Source organism: Peromyscus californicus, unplaced genomic scaffold, assembly GCF_007827085.1.
Source record: "Peromyscus californicus insignis strain IS unplaced genomic scaffold, ASM782708v3 Scaffold_7__1_contigs__length_154581171, whole genome shotgun sequence".
Lineage (NCBI taxonomy): Eukaryota > Metazoa > Chordata > Mammalia > Rodentia > Cricetidae > Peromyscus > Peromyscus californicus.
In genome coordinates, this window is record NW_026294595.1 from 32744547 (window position 1) to 32757193 (window position 12647).

Here is a 12647-nt window from a genome sequence, read left to right on the forward strand (position 1 = left end):
TCAATAATTTTGACTTCAGTAAAAAATCATGTCAAATCAATCCATTCTTCAGAGACCGTAAGGAGGAAGACTGATTGCAGTAGGAAACGTGACGGTTGGCATGAGTCACAGGCAATGCTTCAGCAATGCTCTTACTCTCTCACTTGACAGTTAAATCCCAGATTAACCAAAAGTGTCATCTTTCTCCCTTTGAGGGAGTCAGAACTCACACTAGTGATGGAATAAAACTCTCATTGATGTCAGAGGAGGCCTTGGATAGATGAAGCATTTGCCCAAAGTGTTACCACTTGAATTCAAGTTAGACTTTGCCCGAACAGTTGAGACAGAAAACCAGTCAGGGAGGCATGAATTGCCACTTGCTCTTACAACAGTTAATTTCCATCCTTTGAACTCAGGTGAAGAACCCATCCTTTTTCCTCTTTGGCTTACATTTTTTCTTTCAATGTGGTGATATATTGTGCATCCCAGCAAAACTTACCTGGGGAATCAGAGGACAGAGCCAGCCACTAGATTACACATAGAGGCCAGGCAGTGGTGGCACACACCTTTAGTCCTATCACTCAGGGCAGAGATCCTTTTGTATCTCTGTGAGTTCAAGGCCACACTGGGCTACATGAGAGAAACAGAACCAGGTAGTGGTGACACATGCCTTTAATCCCAGGAAGTAATATGGCAGGACACAGAAAGGTACATAAGGTGTGAGGAGACAGGAACTTGATCTCTTGAAGCTGAGGATTTCATAGAGGTAAACTAGTGGCTGGCTGTTCTGCTTCTCTAATCTTTCAGCTTTCACCTCAATATCTGGCTCTGGGGTTTTTATTCAAAGACCATCTAAGATTCGAACTGATTCTTTAAGTCAATATTATTTGTTTGGAAATGCAACAAATGAAAAGCAATGTTAGCAGAGCACTATGACGTGGATGAATGCAGGCTTATTTGGGCCAGCTTGGACAGTTCTTTCAATATTCAGTAAATTTTCAGCCCATGTATGCAATTGAGAAGTTTCTAGGAACAGGAGATTTATCTGTTTTAAGAAAATGGGAACTAGATATAAATAATAGCTTGCTATGGAAGAAAGATGCTTTCATAACACTTTGTATATGTATTATTATATGGATTGCTGTAACTCTCCAAGGTACTTATCATAAGTAATAAAAGAAAAACATATAAATTTTAAAATAATTTTAAATTACATGTGTAATAAATGTTTGGATTAGAAATTTAGCCCAAAGCCTAGACTCTAGGACAATGTTCTTGGTCATTTTTCTGTACCATATCTGAAAATTATTTCATTTCTGTCACTAAAGGTTGACAGAAATCAACCATCATAACACCTAAGAAATAAATATCACTTACAGTTTTTTTAGTTCCTTTGTCTTGGGGGTGGAAGTTGATTGTTACATATACTGGCTAAGTTTTTGTCAACTCAAAGCAAGCTAGTGTCATTTGGGGAGAGGGAATTACAGTTGAGAAAATGCCACCACCAGACTGGCTTGTGGTCAAGCCCATGGTATATTTTTTTAATTAGTGATTGATATGGGAGAGCCCAGTCTAGGGTCAGTGGAGCCATCCCTAGGTTGGTGTCCCGGGATGTATAAGAAAGCCACCTGAGCAAATCGTGGAGAGCAAGCCAGTAAGCAGCATTCCTCCATGGCCTCTGCATCAGTTCCTAGCTATATGTTTCTGACTTAAGTTTCTGATCTTACCTAGAGGTATAAAATGAAGTAAACCTTTTCCTCACCAAATACTTTTGACTGTGGTGTTTTATAACAGCAATAGAAACTTCAATTAAGAAATTATTGAAATAAAATTCATCATAGTTCCTCAAAAATAGCATCAGACATTAGACCTGGAATTACACGAAGAAGGAAGAGAGATGTAAGGAGACAAGTTATGCAGTAGAATTTTTTCCCATCTGTGCCATGAAGTGAAGCAGGGATGTTAACTTGATTCAAAAGAGGAAAATAAGGTAGTCTTTACATGCTGTGTGATGAGGAAAAAATTCATAAGAAACAAGTGCTGTGGATATCATTCTGTATGCTGTGAATGTGTGTTGCTCTGATTTGGTTGATAAATAAAATGCTGATTGGCCAGTAGCCAGGTAGGAAGTACAGTATAGGCAGGATAAACAGAGAGGAGAATTCTGGGAACAGGAAGTCTGAGTCAGGAGTCACCAGCCAGACACAGAGGAGAAAAATGTAAAGGCAGAACTGAGAAAAGGTACCAAGCCACATGGCTAAACATAAATAAGAATTATGGATTAATTTAAGTGTAAGAGCTAGTCCCAAGCAGTTTTAATTAATACAAGCCTCTGTGTGTTTACTTGGGTCCAAGCAGCCACAAGGCCATGGGAGCTGGGCAGGACCTGGAAAACTTCAGTTACAACACAGGTATGCTGACTGTTATATGGAGGATCTTTTGTCTTCAACACTGAATGCAGTAAACAGCAGGAAGGTAAACTCCTTTGGAGATATTAACTCTCTCTCTCTCTCTCTCTCTCTCTCTCTCTCTCTCTCTCTCTCTCTCTCCTTTTATTTTCACTTAGGTGTATACTTGTATATCTATATGGGAGTATGTTCACATGAAAGCTACTATAGGCAGAGGCCAGAGGAGGAGGGTGACATTTCCCATACAGCTAGAGTTACAGATGAGCATGAGGTACTTGAGAATGGAGACCAGACCTGAACCAAACTCAGGTCTTCTGTAAGAGCTATACTAACTAAACTGCTGTGCCATTTCCCCAGCCCCTAAAGGCATTACATTTTCAGAGAAATTCTTCTGGGGAAGTGGTTGAGGCATAGCAGAGCATCTTTCTTGCCTTAGCTCTCAAAGGAACATCTTCCCCATTTCTAATATCTTCTTTTTCTGTAAACTAATAATGAAAGGTCACGGGATTTTTTTTTAACTCTGCTGCAAACCTACCAGAATCTTCTACATAACTTGTAATTGAATGAGAACAAGATTAACAGGTGATAGGAATTTCCAGAACACCAAGTTTGGGATGCAATGTCCAAAGTATTTTCTACTATAAGATAAGTCTGAATATTTAGGAAGTGTGGATGAATCTTCCGATTAATCCTCAAAGGGCAAACAGCATAGAAATGGTTCCAGTTCTGAATCATTAATTTGGGAACAATACTGACAATGAAGTATTACAGATAAGAGTGTATAATCTTTGGGAGAAAAGTTAGAAAACTCATTATAAAGACATTCTGACTGGGATAAGATGAAATCTCAAAACAGTTTTCATTTGTATTTCACTAATTGCTAGGGATGATGGCTATTTTTTGAGATATTTGCTAGCCATTTTTTTTCCTTGAACTCTCTTCAAGTTCTGATCACATTTTTTTTTTTTCTCAATGGGTCATTCACTTCTCTGATTTTTTTTTTTGGTTCCTTTAGTTTTGAGTTCTTTATATGTTCTGAATATCAATCCTCTATCAGGTATATGGCTAGAATGGTTCTCTTCCATTCTGTGGGCTTCCTTTTTAATAAGTTGTTTCTTTAGCTGTGCAGAAGCTTTTTCATTTTATGAAGTCTCACTCATCAATTGTTGACCTTAATCCTTGGGCAAATGGAGATCTGTTCAGAAAGTCCTTTTTACATATATTTATATCATGTAGGGCTATCTTAGTTAGGTTTTTATGCTATGAAGAGACACCATGACCATGGCAATTCTAATAAAGGAAAACATTGAATTGGGGCGGATTTACAATTTCAGACTTTAGTCCATTATTGTCATAGTGGGAAGCATGGCTGTATGCAGGATTCTACCTCTGGATCAGTAAGAAACAGAATGAGACTGTGAGACTCTAGGCCTGGCTAGAGCTTCTGAGACCTCAAAGTCTACCTCCAAGGGACATACATCATCCAACAATGCCACACCTAACTCCAAAAAGGCTGCATCTCTTAATAATATTACTCCCTATAGGCCTATAAGGGCCATTTTTATTCTAACCATTGCAAGGATACTGCCTGGGTTTTCTTTGTGTCAATGTTTCAGGTTTCAGATTTAGGTGTTTGATCCATTTGAAGTTAGTTTTTGTGTGAGGTGATAGATATGGATCTAATTTCATTCTTCAGCACATGCTATCCAGTTTTCCAAACACCATTTGTTGAAGATTCTTTTCTTCAGCTAATATTTTTAGCATCTTTATCACATACTTAATGCCTGAAGTTACAATTACTCGTGTTTTATGTTTTGATTTTATACCATTGGTCTACACATTCACATTTGAGCCAGTACCACATGTATAAAATATCTCTGTATTGTATTTGGAGATCTGGGATGATAATCCTACAGCATTGTTCTTTTTGTCAGAAATTTTTTTTTGGCAACCCAGGGTCTTTTGTGGTTCCATAGGAATTATAGGATATTTCATTTCTATTTCTATGAAGAATAAGATGGGGATTTTTATTGAGATTGGATGGAATCTGTTAATATCAATTCTATTCATTGATGAATATGAAGTGTCCCTCTATTTTCTAGTTGTTCTCTATCTCATTCTTCAGAGATTCAAAGTTTTCATTATTGTGGCCCTTCATTTCTTTTTTTAACCTTATTCCTAGATATTTTATATTCTTTGGGGTTAGTGTAAACGAGAGAGTGTGTCAATGCACTCTTTCTCTTTGCTTTAGGTATATAGAAAAGCTATTGACTTGTTCATATTGACTTTGTATCCTGCTACATTGCTGAATTTTTTTATTGTTTCTGGAGGTGTTTTGGTAAAAAATTTTACTATGCTAAGTTATGTTTTCTATAGTACTGCATTCTCTATGTTGACTGTAGGGTTATCCCAGCTAGCTTTTACTATGTTGAAGTATGTTTTCCCTATTCCTACATTCTGTAGGACTTTTATCATTAAGGCATGACAGATTTTGTCAAAGTCTTTTCCTGTATCTACTGAGATTATCATATGATTTTGATAATTGAGTCTCTTTATATAGTTTATTGCACATTACTTGTATATGTTGAAGCAGATTGATCATGATGGATAATATTTTTGATGTATATTTTATTTTTCTTGCAAGTAGTTAATTGATCATTTTTGCATCAATGTTCATCAGGAATACTTCTTTTTCCCTCATTTTCTGTGTGTCTTTAACTAGTTTTGTATTAGAGTAATGTTGGATTCATAGAAAGAGCTTGGGAGTGACCCTCCCCCTCATTTTTAGTAGTTTAAGATGGATTTGCTGTAGATCTTCTTTGAAGAGCTGGTAGAATTCTGCAGTAAAGCCATCTGGTCCTGTACTTTTTAAATTTTTTAAAACTTTTTTTGCTGGATGGCTTTTTACTATTATTTCAATCTCCTCATTGGTTATGGGTCTGTTTTTGTTGTTGATTTACTCTTGGTTTAATTTTGGTGGTTTGGCTGAATCTGGAAAATTATCCATTTCTCTTATACTTTCCAATTTAATGAAGCACAGGTTTTTAATTATCCCCTCATAATATTCTGAATTTCTTTTGTGTCTATGATAATGTTTCATTGATCATTTCTGGGTCCATTAATTTGGGTCCTCTTCTCTTTCTTTTGGTTAGTTGGGACAATAGTCTGTGGACCTTTTTGTTGTTGTTGTTGTTTGTTTGTTTTATTTTGTTTTGATTTTTTTCATTGAAACAGCTCTTAGAGTTTTTGATTCTTTGTATCATTTTACTTCTATTTTATTAATTTCTGCTCTAGTTTTCATTACTTCTTGCCATTGACTGGGTTTGGATTTGATTTGTTCCTGTTTGGTTTGGTTTGGTTTCCACATTTTTCAGTTCCATCATTTAGTCATTTATTCGTGCTTTGATTTTTAATGTAGGCACTTAAAACTATAATTTCCCTCATAGGACTACTTTCATGGTGTCCCTGAGGTTTTGTTGTGTTATATTTTTATTTTCATTTTGCTTGAGATTTTTTTCTTACTGCCTCCCTTGACTCATTCATTATTCATTAATGAGCTATTTAATCTTAATGAATCTTTTTATTTACTAGAAAGTTATTTGCTGTCAAGTTTTAGCTTTATTGTATTGTGATCAGATAGAATTTTAATCATTTTGAATTTGTAAAGAGTTATTTTGTATTTCAAGATGTGATCTATTTAGAGAAGCTTTTGTGTGCTAGTGAGTAGAATGTGTTTCTTTGCTGTTTGGATGGAATATCCTGTAGATAGTTATGATGTCCCTTTTATGTATGATGTCATTTAACACTATTTCCTTCTTTCTTTGTTTTTTTAACCAGGTAATCCCTATATTGCAAAATGCAGAGCATTGAAAATTGAAATTGCCTAGTAATGGATTGATTTTTAATCTGTGTCTTTATATCTAGTAGTGTATGTGTGTGTGTGTGTGTGTGTGTGTGTGTGTGTGTGTCTGTGTGTGTGTGTGTGTGTGAAACTGGGTGCACCAGAGTTTTATGAATACATATTTAGGGTAGTAATGTCTTCTTGATTAGCTTCTCTTCTTCCCTTGATTAAAATGAAGTATCCCTTTTCATCTTATGTCCAGTCCTGTCAGAATCTTAGAGGATGGTTGTCGTGTAGATAGGGGTAGCCAGACTAGTCAGGGGCATTAGATATAGGATCCATACTATATCTGTATGTTGGGGAGGATGCAGCAAGTCCTTGGGGAAACTTTTTTTTTTGGTTGTTTTGTTTCATTTTTGAACTTCTCTGTTTTTATTTTTCCTGCCTTACGAGGAAATTAACTTTGAAATGACCAATCAGCTGTTTGGTTTTCTGTTTGTATTATTTTCAGTCATTCTCCCTGCATAAACCTAAATCAGTGCTGCTCAGCCCATTGAAGTGCCTGCTATATTTTATTGAGTAAAGTATTGCATGGTGATAGAATCAAAGGCAAAAATCAAGGAATATCCGTAAATTGTTAGAATTCTTGTCCTTTGACAGTATTCAGAATCTTATTTTGTCATTATAGGATTCATGGATTCAGTTACTGCAGAGAGAATTGATGAAATTTTGAAGTATTTTCTCATACTTTGTCCTATAAGCAATTTTGAGTGTATACGTTCAGACTTCAAGATGAAGCTTGCTGTTTCCAAGATCATATAATAACTTAGTGTACAGTGTTTGAAATGCAAAAGGAGAAAAGAATGCATTGTAAACTTCTGAACACTTGGAAGATTTATTAATATTTTCAATAGAAGCTGAACTATGGTTTCCAAAGCCCTTGAGGAAATTTGTTAAAAAGACCATGAAGTGGGTGTGGACTTTGTTCTATTTTTATTCTTCCCTGGGAATTCTCTGTGGTTTTCATACAAAGAAGTGCCAGGAAGGATGACAATGCTAATTAATATTTCATCTTTGTTTTTTTTTTCCCCAGAAGCTACAGGAATAAATTTTGCATGGAAAAAAAGCAAAACATTTTGGAGTCTAAGAGAGAAATAAACACATAAATGGATATTCTTTTCAATAAAGAGGTATGTGGGTATTGAACAAGTGTCACATTGATATATTATCGGAAATATTTCATGAAAGGTGAAGACAGTGAATTATATTATTCTAGTCATTCTGATATGTTATGGCTTTTACTGGAGAGGTGTGAACAAACATATATTCACCTACATATTGCACCAACAAAAGTCCAAAGAAATGGTTCCACCCAAGCCCAGCTTAATGATCAGTGATTTTCTGGGGTTACCTCCAGGAGAATGGGTAAAAGGTTACTCTACAGAGCCATTGACAACTCAGAAGCAGCTACATCACCAAAAAGTTGACAGTCTTATGAGTGACATATCCACAGGAACTGAATCCCACAGTACCTTGCACAACATTCAGGCAACTTGTCAAGATGGAAAGCCTCTCCTCCACATAGCTGGTATATAACCTAGTAGAGGGACCTTACCACTTTAAGATACTTTTTGAGAACTGTGAGATATTTACCTCCTGAGTTTTAGCAACCCTTCCCCATGCAGGATGAAACATTTGAATTTGGAGGAAATTGATACACAACCAGGATTTGTACTTTCTGGTGTATTTGAGTTGATAAATCAAAGGAAAGAGTATATTCTGAATATACTTTCTAATTTATCAAAGAAAGTCTATTTTTTAAAAAATTCAACTACTAAGAGGCATGCAAGGTTTATACAGGAAGGGAAGGAATCAGACAACAGACTCAAGGGTAAAAACTCCATTCTAGCATGTTAAATGTCCTACTTTAAGAAGTTACTTCCTGTCTTTAAGATACTGTAATTTCCTTTTTTGCATATTTTTTTAGTTTTTGAAATTACAATTACATCATTCTATTCTTCCCTTTTCTGCCTCCAACACCTCTCACGCCCCTCCTTGCTCTCTCTCAAATTCATGCTCTCTTTTTCTTTACTTGTTGTTTCATGTATAGGTATATGTATATGTGTATATAATATATATATGTATAATGTATAATACATATATTAGAATAGTATCTATTGTAGGTGATTATTTTGAAGGTTAAATGGTATTATGCATAGTTATATTTAGTCTTTAATAACAGTCTAGAATACAAATGCTCAAAATAATAAGAATGATGATGATTAAATTCATTTTTAAATGACAAATTATTCTTATAACAATAGACTAATTTTTGCAAAGTTACTACAAAATAAATAGTAGTCTTGTTTTTCTGTGTAGCTCAAGAGTAAGGTTTCATGATAACAAAGAAAACACACCATTTACTTTTGAAAATGTAAAAAACAATGAAGTGGAATAGAGATTCGGGTAGTAAACCTACACATCTACAAGCTACTGGTTTCAATCAAGGTGGAAATAGCATACAGAGAACCATGGCTTGCCCTAGCTGCCTTGAGATGCACACATCATAAGTTTTTGGCTATGGAACCTGGGGCACAATATGCCTTCCAGTTTCTGGGATACCAATACAATCCCTCGGGCATTGAAGCCTTCAGGCCACTTTGTGTTTGTCTGTTTGTTCCCTTAGTAGTCAGGGAAGCACAAAGGCTTGACAACTGGTTTTAGACATTAATCTTGAGTACCTTGTATGGCATTCAAACTTCATTTTATCCTGGAACTACAATCGTATTGATCCTGTCAATTGCCATTATATTCTGTTTCTAATAGAAGTATAAAAAGTCTGATTGCTCTCAATAAATTTGTCACAGCCACAGTCTTGCTGTGGCCCCTCTAACTGGAGTCTGGTTTCATTCCTTGCAGCCATATTAGGTGATTTTGTCCTTGTAAGTAAGCACCAGCACTTCTAATAGTATGTAATGAAATTATGTTCATCCCAAAAATATGTTTGGGACTGCTCAGAGAACTAGATATCTACAGGAAGAATGGTGTAGGCTCTCACCAGTTGCAAAAATCAACTCAAAATTAGTTAAATATTTAGACATGAGTTGAAAGTGCTAAAAGAAAACTCAAGATATGGGAATAGTAAGGAGTTTTTGGAAGAGACCCCAAATCACATGAAGCAAATCAAAGGTATAAAGAAGAAATTGAATTAAACAGTTAGGAAAGTGAAGAAATAATGCAGAGAATAAGGGGAAGCACATGTAAACTATACCTCTGACAAAGAGTTAATAATTAAAGCATACAAAAAAATTCAAAACTTCAATGGCATAACAACAAATAATATGACTTTTTAAATGTCCAATAATTTTACATAGACATTTCTCAATAAATATGAAGATGGTCAACAGCTATTTTTAAAAAAAATTTTGAAAAAAAATCACTAATCAGAAAAAGTGTAAATGAATAAAATAGTGTAAATATCACCTCACTTAAAAATAACTAAAGGGAACAAGTGCTGGCAAGCCGATGAAAGCAGAGTCTTTGTGCATTATGACCTGGAATATAAATTAGTACATCCATCATGGAAAATGGAAAAAAGGTTTCTCAAAAAAGTAACAATGGGAATACATAGGATCCAGCAATCTTATCACCCACATATCCAAATGAAATGAAATCAGTATGTTATTTCTAATCTGTAATGTTTGCAGTACTATTCACCCTTGTCTTAGTTTGTGTCTCCATTGTTGTGATAAAATATTGACTGAAAGCAACATTGGTGAACAAAGAGTAATTTGGCTTACAGATTACAGTCAATCCATAGTCACAGGATGCCAAGACAGGAATCAAGGCAGAAGACCATGGAGGAGGCTTGCTTGTTAACTTACTCTTCATGCCTTTTCCAGATTACTTTCATGGCAGATGGTGTTTCCTTTCATACACAGCCTAGGCCCTCCTCCCTAACGATAGCACTACCCATGTGGGGATATCCCTCATACCAATCAACAATTAAGATGCCCCACAGACATGCTCAACAGCCCATTCTGATAAAAGCAGTTCCTCAGTTGAGCATCCCTCTTCCCAGTTATGTATAGGTTTGTGTCAAATTGACAGTCTATATAGCCAGTAAATGGAGAAGGAATAAAGATGTGCAGTAAATAGATAATGTTACAGTAGTGTTTAGCCTTTAAGTGGATGAACTCCTGTAATTTTTATCACTATGAATGACACTGAAAATGTTTGTCTCCAGCATGGAGACCAAAACAAAATAAAAAATACAAAAAAAAGAAAAAGAAAAAAAATAAATGTCGAATAGAAAAAAGACAAATTTCTGCATTGCAGGTGGTTTTATTTTAGACAGAAATAAATGACTTCCTCAGTGTTAAAGAGTGATTTAGTCAGGTGAGAGGCAAACATTATACATATGCTAAATTTCTAAGGTTCATCCTCCATGTTCTTAAAGCCTTTTCTATTTTCATAAAGCCTTTTCTTTTACTTCACAGCAGTGCATTCAAATCTGCTGAAAATTTAAGACAATTAATACTTCCAATTTGACATACTTAGCTCTCAGGGGAAAACATATGTTTAATATACAAATTTTGACTGTGAAAAATATTCCTAAGATTGCACCTACTTTTCCATTTTATCTCTCCCTATTTTTATAACTAGTATCTTTGTGCGATGTGCAGTTATAAAACTCTTATGGAAACTAAAGACCAAGCTGCTGCCTTTGTCATGGGTTTTCTGATTTCAGATTGCAAAAGTCTGCTGCATATTTAGACACTTGAACTGAAATACATTTTTTAAAACCAGGTTAGTTATGTGAGCTGGCAGAGCTCTATTCTGCTTTCACACATAAGAACTTTGTGTTTGCAAGGTCAAATTTTACTATGAACACCCCACTCCTCACTTGGCAAGCCTGAGCCTATTCCTTCCAGTTCTGTTTTCCACCAGTGATTCACATTTTCTACTATAGTTATTCCACCAATATTCACACATCCACTAACCTCTATTTTCAGGCACATGCAGAGTGAGTTTCACAAATATTCACACCTGTCTTAAGTTCTGAGTGGACATCTACCAAGTGGACATCTACCAAACGTTTGATTCATAAATCCTTACTTTCGGTTAGATGATAAACTGTCTCCTTGATTCACCAAGGAATAACTCAGTCAGTCTGGTCTTGTGAAACAAAGGTTTGCATGACAATGGCATTAGCAGTTTTGTATATCACCGTTCAGGTTCTGATCCAGAGATTCCCTCTATTTCATTACAAATAAAATTCCTCATTTTGATTGGAGGTCATTATTCTTCATTTATAAGGTACTTAGCTGAGGATACACTGAAATAACTAAATGCTGGCCTGACAATTACCTCTGAATATTTAGTCAAACAAGGCAGCTCCATGGATCACTGAAGTTGCCTTGTTCATGTGTAAGGTCCACACTACAAATTATTCTTTTGATGATAATCTGTTGATAGCTTCATAGCAAACTGCTCAATGATACTCCAGTCCAGACATCTGAGAGGTCCTAGGACTACAGGAGGATCAAATAGTCTGCTAGGAAATCATGCACCTGGGAAAAAGTAAACTTTTAAGCTCTTTTGAATTTGCTTGTTTAATTGAGTACTTCCATTTTAATTTAGTCTTAAAAGTCTGCTCACTCAGAACTTGGGTCAAAGTTGGGATTCTTAGGTTACTCATATGCATCCCCACATGCTGCCTTAGTACATGTTTCTTCAAGTATCCCCATCACTGTGGCTTCATCCCATCTGCTTCTTATAAAGATGTTTTCCTACTGTCATGCTCAACATAGGAATGCAATAGCATGTCCTGAGATGTGGTCTCTCTCTTTTTCTATGTACCCATGGGAAATGGGTTGGAAAGGTGTTGAGTTCCATAATGAGATGGGGATAAAGTTCACTTTGAATCCATTTCTTTTATCTTTTTGTAAATTGTGTGTATGTGTGTGTGAGTGAGTGAGTGTGTGTGTGTGTGTGTGTGTATTTACATTTGTGCGTGATTGGGAGGAACAGGGTGTACCATTGTGTATATATGGTAGTAAGAGGACAACGTCATCTGTCAGTCCTTGTTTTCCATCTTGTTTGAGTTAGGGTCTCTAATAATTTGTCGCTGTATGAGCAGGGTTAGTTGGCCTCTGACTTTGCCAGGATTTTCCAGACTCCACCTTCCATTTCACCATAGGAGCACTGGGTAAAGTGATTACAGAACAAGTGAAAGGACTTTCAGTTGGGTCCCCAGAACCCAAGTTAGGCTGAGTGCAGTAACCCATGGAGCTATTTTCCAGCTACTGGCTCCAACTTTCTGACATACCATGATATCTAGAACATCCTACTCATCCTACTCATGTCTGTGGACAACACATGTCAGATGCACTGTCCTACACATGCCTCTGCCTTGC